Below are 7,127 nucleotides of genomic sequence, written 5' to 3'. Positions count from 1 at the left end.
GGATCTGAATGTTGCAGACCCGTTGACTAAGTCTCTCTCACGAGCAAAACATGATCAGCACCAAGACTCCATGGGTGTTAGAATCATTACTGTGTAATCTAGATTATTGACTCTAGTGCAAGTGGGAGACTGAAGGAAATATGCCCTAGAGGCAATAATAAAGTTGTTATTTATATTTCCTTATATCATGATAAATGTTTATTATTCATGCTAGAATTGTATTAACCGGAAACTTAGTACATGTGTGAATACATAGACAAACAAAGTGTCACTAGTATGCCTCTACTTGACTAGCTCGTTAAATCAAAGATGGTTAAGTTTCCTAGCCATAGACATGAGTTGTCATTTGATTAACGGGATCACATCATTAGAGAATGATGTGATTGACTTGACCCATTCTGTTAGCTTAGCATTTGATCGTTTAGTATATTGCTATTGCTTTCTTCATGACTTATACATGTTCCTATGACTATGACATTATGCAACTCCTGAATACCGGAGGAACACTTTGTGTGCTACCAAACATCACAACATAACTGGTTGATTATAAAGGTGCTCTACAGGTGTCTCCGATGGTACTTGTTGAGTTGGCATAGATCAAGATTAGGATTTGTCACTTCGATTGTCGGAGAGGTATCTCTGGGCCCTCTCGGTAATGCACATCGCTATAAGCCTTGCAAGCAATGTAACTAATGAGTTAGTTACGGGATGATGCATTACGGAACGAGTAAAGAGACTTGCCGGTAACGAGATTGAACTAGGTATTGAAATACCAACGATCGAATCTCGGGCGAGTAACATATCGATGACAAAGGGAACAACATATGTTGTTATGCGGTTTGACCGATAAAGATCTTCGTAGAATATGTAGGAACCAATATGAGCATCCATGTTCCGCTATTGGTTATTGACCGGAGATGTGTCTCGGTCATGTCTACATAGTTCTCGAACCCGTAGGGTCCGCACGCTTAACGTTCGCTGACGATCGGTAATATGAGTTTATGTGTTTTGATGAACCGAAGGTAGTTTGGAGTCCCGGATATGATCACGCACATGACGAGGAGTCTCGAAATGGTCGAGACATAAAGATCGATATATTGGATGACTATGTTTGGACTTCAGAAGGGTTCCGGGTAAGTTCGAACGAATACCGGAGTACCGGGGGGTTACGGGAACCCCCCCCCCCGGGGAGTGTAATGGGCCTCATGGCCTTGGTGGAGAAGAGGAGGGGCGGCCAGGGCAGGCCGCGCACCCCCTCCCCCTCTAGTCCGAATTGGACAAGGAAGGGGGGGCGCCGCCCCCCTTTTTCCTTCCCCCTCTCTCCTCCTTCCTTCCCTCCTACTCCTACTCTTGGAAGGGGTGGAATACTACTCCCGGTGGGAGTAGGACTCCCCTTGGGGCGCGCCTAGGAGGCCGGCCCCCTCCACCTCCTCCACTCCTTTATATACGGGGGAAGGGGGCACCCCATAGACACACAAGTTGATCATTGATCTTTTAGCCGTGTGCGGTGCCCCCCTCCACCATAATCCACCTCGGTCATATCATAGCGGTGCTTAGGTGAAGCCCTGCGTCGGTAGCATCATCATCACCGTCATCACGGCATCGTGCTGACGGAACTCTCCCTCGAAGCTCTACTGGATCGTGAGTTCGTGGGACGTCGCCGAGCTGAACGTGTGCGCATCGCGGAGGTGCCGTACGTTCGGTACTAGGATCGGTTGATCATGAAGACGTACGACTACATCAACCGCGTTGTCATAACGCTTCTGCTTACGGTCTACGAGGGTACGTGGACGACACTCTCCCCTCTCGTTGCTATGCATCACCATGATCTTGCGTGTGCGTAGGAATGTTTTTGAAATTACTACGTTCCCCAACAATGGGTACCCGTCGGGTATGGGTACGGGGAAAATTTCCTACCCGTGGGTACGGGTATGGGTAGAATTTTGTACCCATTGACTACACGGGTATGGGTATGGTATTGCTCTACCCGCCCCATACCCTACCCATTGCCATCCTTATGTGTTTCGATGCCTAGCACATGCGGCAAATTTCCTATCAATGTGTCGAACTCGCTTCTCCCCTCCCGCTTGCTTCATGAACCTTAGTATGATGATTCATGTATTTCCGTTAAGTTTTTAATGGAAAGGGGTTGAAGCCCGGTTCGAAAAAAGAGAGCCTTGAGTGTGTTTGGATGAGACGGTCACGATGTTGCAATATGAGTCTTCAATCCTACTTCGGATTCTCTCCTTGGTTTGATATGGGCCAATCAATGCATCAAGCGGTTCGTTCGTCCAAGCATGACATGAAGCAATGCCTTCATCTTGGCAGTAGTTTCTTGTCCTTGATCTCTTGGTGCTTGCTTGAGTATCCATGGGATCTTTGACCTCCTCCACATTGGGATCATTCCTCTCCTTGATATATTCTTCTTCAGCATACCTAGCACTATCATAATCTAGATCGTCGAGGCCTTGGATGCGTGACAAATGCAATTGAGACATGAAGCTTGCAACATCCACCTCCTCCACACTACAATCAACAACAAGAAGCTCAAACCCCACCTCCACAAGCCATCATCAATGTGTCGGCCGGAAAGCAAAAGGCAAAAAAAATATCTACATCATATTCATATCATCGAGCACTCGGGCGGGAGTGTGGAGCAGCCGAAATTATCCAGAGATGTGGCGTCGGTCGAGTATATTTGATAGAATTGAGTTGCCTTTGGAGGATAACTCCTTCAAAAATTTACTCCTCTAAACGTTTAAGAGTTTGGCTAGATCTGGTTAGCTGCTACTCATTAGTGCACATCAGCTGAGTTTTTAATTCTATTGCATTTAATCGTGACATGTTCAATTATTTAGTTCATAAGTTTGGTGTTGCTTGCTCCTATTTGAATATCTTTTCGTGATCATTCTGGTACTGATGTTTGCCAAAACAAAAAGGATAGGGAAAAGTGCTACTAGTTTTTTTATACAACCAATACCATGATATATTTGTAGAAGTAAATAATGCATGGTAGAGATACAAGAGCATACTACAACGATTACAAAATAAAGTCTAAAAGGGACGAATAAATCTTTGAGATCTTCAAACTCTTTCTTCTTCTATGACACAATCCTATACTCTTGTAAAGGCAGAAGTAGGAAAATAACGGAGATATCAAACCACAGACTTGTAAATACCAACTAAAGTTCTCCTATAATTTTAATTTGAGCCGCATACGGCCATTAAAGTAATCAACCAACATTGGCAAGAGTATCAACACTGGTATTCCAGGAAAAAATAACCGAACGGCCAGATCAACATCGTTGGGAGCCGAGAGTATGAATCACCATTGTAGAGGACATAACAGCCAAGATAGATATTGTGAGGACAATCCTCCACGCAACAACCATGAAAAATAATCCAAAATCGATCTGGCGAAGCAAGATCCGAAGGACCATACCTAGACAAATTAAATCTTTCAACACCACCATTGACGTCAGGAAGGAGATCTCTACATCGAATGAAGGGTCAAAGATTACTTATTGTAGACCATGCCATCTCCAATGAAGAAGAAGACGGCTACCAAACCCTAACCCAATCTAATGAAAACACTACTTTAATTAAAAAAAAACTCCACTCATAGATCGGGTTCCCCACTCCTCTCGTCGCCGGCGAGGCTGGCCGGAGGAGGGGGAACCGAGCTATGGTGGAGGCGGAGGTGGTGGTGACGGTTAGGTTCTCGGGAGGAGCTCTCACATGAGTTGTTTCCAAAGGCGTTTGTGAAAACTGCTACTATTTGATTAACCTATGGAAACTTTGTAAAAAAAAGCCGACGTCTGCAAAAAAATCTGACGAGCACATTTGCCATGTGAAAATGAATAAAATTGGCATGTTTGTGTATAGGATTTGGCATGTTCTAAAGTAAAAAAAAATGCCATGTAGAAGTAGTGTAGAAATTTGACAGGAAATTTGCCACGGTTCAGTGATTAATTTTCATGCATTCAATCGAGATCTGAAGTACATGAGGGTGTCAAATTTTTTTGTTCAAAAAAGAGAGTAGTTTTCCACACCCCGCATTCACGTTACATCTAAGAAAACATAGCAAACCATTTCAAAAGAAAATCTGAAACTTTATGGAAATGACTATGAACAAATGTTAGAAGTCCTTTCCAAAGTTGGGGGTCAAATAATATTCGAGGAGTTCTGTAATTTTTTTTTACTCAAAATGTATGTTTACCCTTTTTTTTATCTGACGGTCTGATCTGTATTACAAAAAGAATCTCTCTGTGAGATCTTTCGTCATAACGACCGAATCATCTTGTTGAGAAAAGAATGCTGCGTCCAGAGAGCCCTAACTAAATTTGATCTTCTTGTACAGAAAAATAATAAACAAACAATTTGTCTAATTTAGATCTAAATGTTTTTTAAAGATGTCACATCTAAGCTCCCATAAGTATATAATGTAGCAATAAGAAAAAAACTAGAAAAAAAAATAGACCCCAAACAAAGTGGACATCAACATAGATGTGACAGACAAACCCATAATCAAAAACATATCTTCTTAGATGGCCGCCGCGGCGTCGGACCGCCTGTCGGTTCTCTCCGACGACTTGCTCCGCTACATCCTCTCCTTCGCCCCAGCCAGGGAGGCCGCCCGCGCCACCGCCCTCTCGCGCAGATGGCGCCGACCACTGTGGCTCGAAACGGGCGCCATCAACCTCGACTACCGCTCCTACACGACCGGCGGCGGCTTACTGATTCCTCTCCAGTGCCGAGCGGTGGAGGACCCCAGCCACGCGCTCGCCCGCCACCGCTCCCGCGGGCGCGTTCCCAAGAAGATCGCCGTCGTTATGCGGGATGAGCCCATGGACGAAGAGATCGTGCGCTGGGCCTGCGGCGGCGATGAGCGCGTGGAGGAGCTCCGCCTCGACTGCAAAGACGGCGCCTGGCCGCCATTCACGTCGTGTGCCTTGTTCCTGGAGCTGTGCTCGCTGCCGCCGGACTCGCTGCCGTTCGTGGCACTGCGAGTCCTCGATCTCAGGGGCTGCATGCTCGTGCCCCTCGACCCCTCGTCCAGATTGGATCCACCTCGGGGCGTCGCGTTCCCATGTCTGGAGGCGCTGCGGCTGCGGCTGTGCATCATGAAGCTCTGCACGCTCCAGGACATGATCCACGCCGCGCCGAAGCTCGCTGACCTGCGGCTCGAGTCGCTGAGATTCCTCGATCCGTCGCCTTCGGGTTCACCCGCAACCCGGTGGCTCCGTCTACGCTGCCCGGCGGCCAGCGTGGTCGCCGTCACCAACATGGCCACCCGTGACACTGACGCGTGCAGCCTCGAGGTCGACGCACCGTGCCTGCGCCGCTTCCGCTACACCCAGATCGTGCCGTTCGACGCCTCCGTCTCCTTCAAGTCTCCCTCGCCCGGCCTGGAACGTGTCAACCTGGAGGTGCGCTCTGCGGCGTCCCTGCGCTCGGTCCACTTTGGCGGCGGCGCGTGCCACGCTAGGTCCCTCAAGCTGACGGTTTACTCCATCGCCGACATCGACGGCGCCCACTTGCCAATGTTCCCCAACCTGGAGCACCTCGAAATAGAAGAGCTGTGCGGGTGGTGTCTCGGCAGCCACGGCGCTGCGGCCTACGCAGTGCTGAACCTGCTATGTTGCTGCCCGGCGATCCGCGAGCTCAGGCTAAAATTCAGCTGGCGGAAGTATCTCAACGAAGCAGCAGATGATACGGCCACCATGGTGGATTTCACGGCGTGTAAACAATCATCCTTGAAAGGCGACGATGAACACGACGACGACGACTGTGATTGCTGCGACCGTGAGCTCCTCGACGTCCCCGGACTGAACTGCAGCTGCAGTGCGCTGGATTGCTTACGGAACTCCTTGAGGAGAGTGGTCGTGCAGGTCGACGTGGACGCGCTCTCCTGCTTCCAAGTCCGGCTCGTCAAGTTCTTGGCCCAGAATGCCATGGTTCTCGAAGAGGTCCACGTCGACGGCGGAAGCCGCCACGACTCGAGCTGCATTGATCGCATGGTTGCGAGATGGAGGAGCGCCGCTAGTCGTTCGTCGCTTCTGGAAGAAGCAAGGATCTGCCGATGCTGCACGGCTGGTGCAGGGCCATTGTCTCTGCTGCCGGCCTCTCCGGCTCCTCCGCCGCCTCCGCTCTGGGACTTCCCGCTGGTTCGTGAACCTCGCTGGCGACGTGCCCGCCGCACTGACCTGCCCGTCGTAACCCCCAGCGGCCGCGGCCGTGGCCGCCCTTTCCCGCCGCCACGCCCTCCACCAGCCTCCCGCAGTCGCCGGCCCACCGCCTTTCCCAATCATCCGTGTAAGACCAGGTGGCGCCGGTGATATCTCCGACGATCGGAGTACATGATGCCCCCCGTACGTACGTTGCGCAAGGTAGACAAATGTATAATGGAACACGCGCACGCACGCGCTCGGCAATGTTGGAAAGAATCCAAGACTCGGTGAGTGTGTTTGCAACTTTGCATGCTGAATTTGGTTATCAATGGGTATTCCTACTTCACATGTGCATGCGTACATGGCCAAAGGCGTGTGTGTGGCTATGCTGAGGGGCATCTCGTGAGCATCGGTCGGATCAAGCAATAGCTTTCATCGGATCAAAGATGTGAGCAACAGCTTTACGTGTGCTCCGGAAGTCCGGAGACAGAGCTGACTGCTTCAGCCAGCGACTGGTGCAGTATCAATTTCAGTTCTCAGTTACTCCCTCTGTCCAATTTCGTAGTAGATTAATAGAGCTTACCTGATTAACACATCAATCCAGTCGTTGTAGTATAGTGGTAAGTATTCCCGCCTGTCACGCGGGTGACCCGGGTTCGATCCCCGGCAACGGCGCTAGTTTTTTTAATAACATTCTACGTCGCTTACATTTCTTGATAAATCAGTGTTGTTTGTGAAATCATGTACTAGTCACTAATTATGTTCCGATACTGATTTACTTGAATTATGTACATTAGACACTGATTATGATCTGATGGTGATTGGCTTAAACTATGAAGTCGCTGATTATGGTCCGAGTATCTGTCGCCTCTTCTTGAGAAAAGAAGCAGGTTTCGCCAAACTACACCAGAAGAAAAGAAATAGGACCTTCTCCATGGATATTTAGCTAGTACTCCC

General features: G+C 49.0%; 1 non-coding gene across 1 annotated transcript; it reads left to right on the top strand.

The window, feature by feature from the left end:
* The first annotated feature begins 6,773 nt into the window (after positions 1-6,773).
* TRNAD-GUC (transfer RNA aspartic acid (anticodon GUC)) lies at positions 6,774-6,845 on the top strand. The gene has a single exon. It is a non-coding gene; the product is annotated as a tRNA-Asp (tRNA).
* The last annotated feature ends 282 nt before the right edge of the window (positions 6,846-7,127 follow it).

This window comes from Aegilops tauschii, chromosome 6 (assembly GCF_002575655.3).
Source record: "Aegilops tauschii subsp. strangulata cultivar AL8/78 chromosome 6, Aet v6.0, whole genome shotgun sequence".
NCBI classification, from domain to species: Eukaryota; Viridiplantae; Streptophyta; class Magnoliopsida; order Poales; family Poaceae; genus Aegilops; species Aegilops tauschii.
Note: the sequence above shows the minus strand (reverse complement) of the source record. Positions and strands in the feature narration are given on the sequence as shown.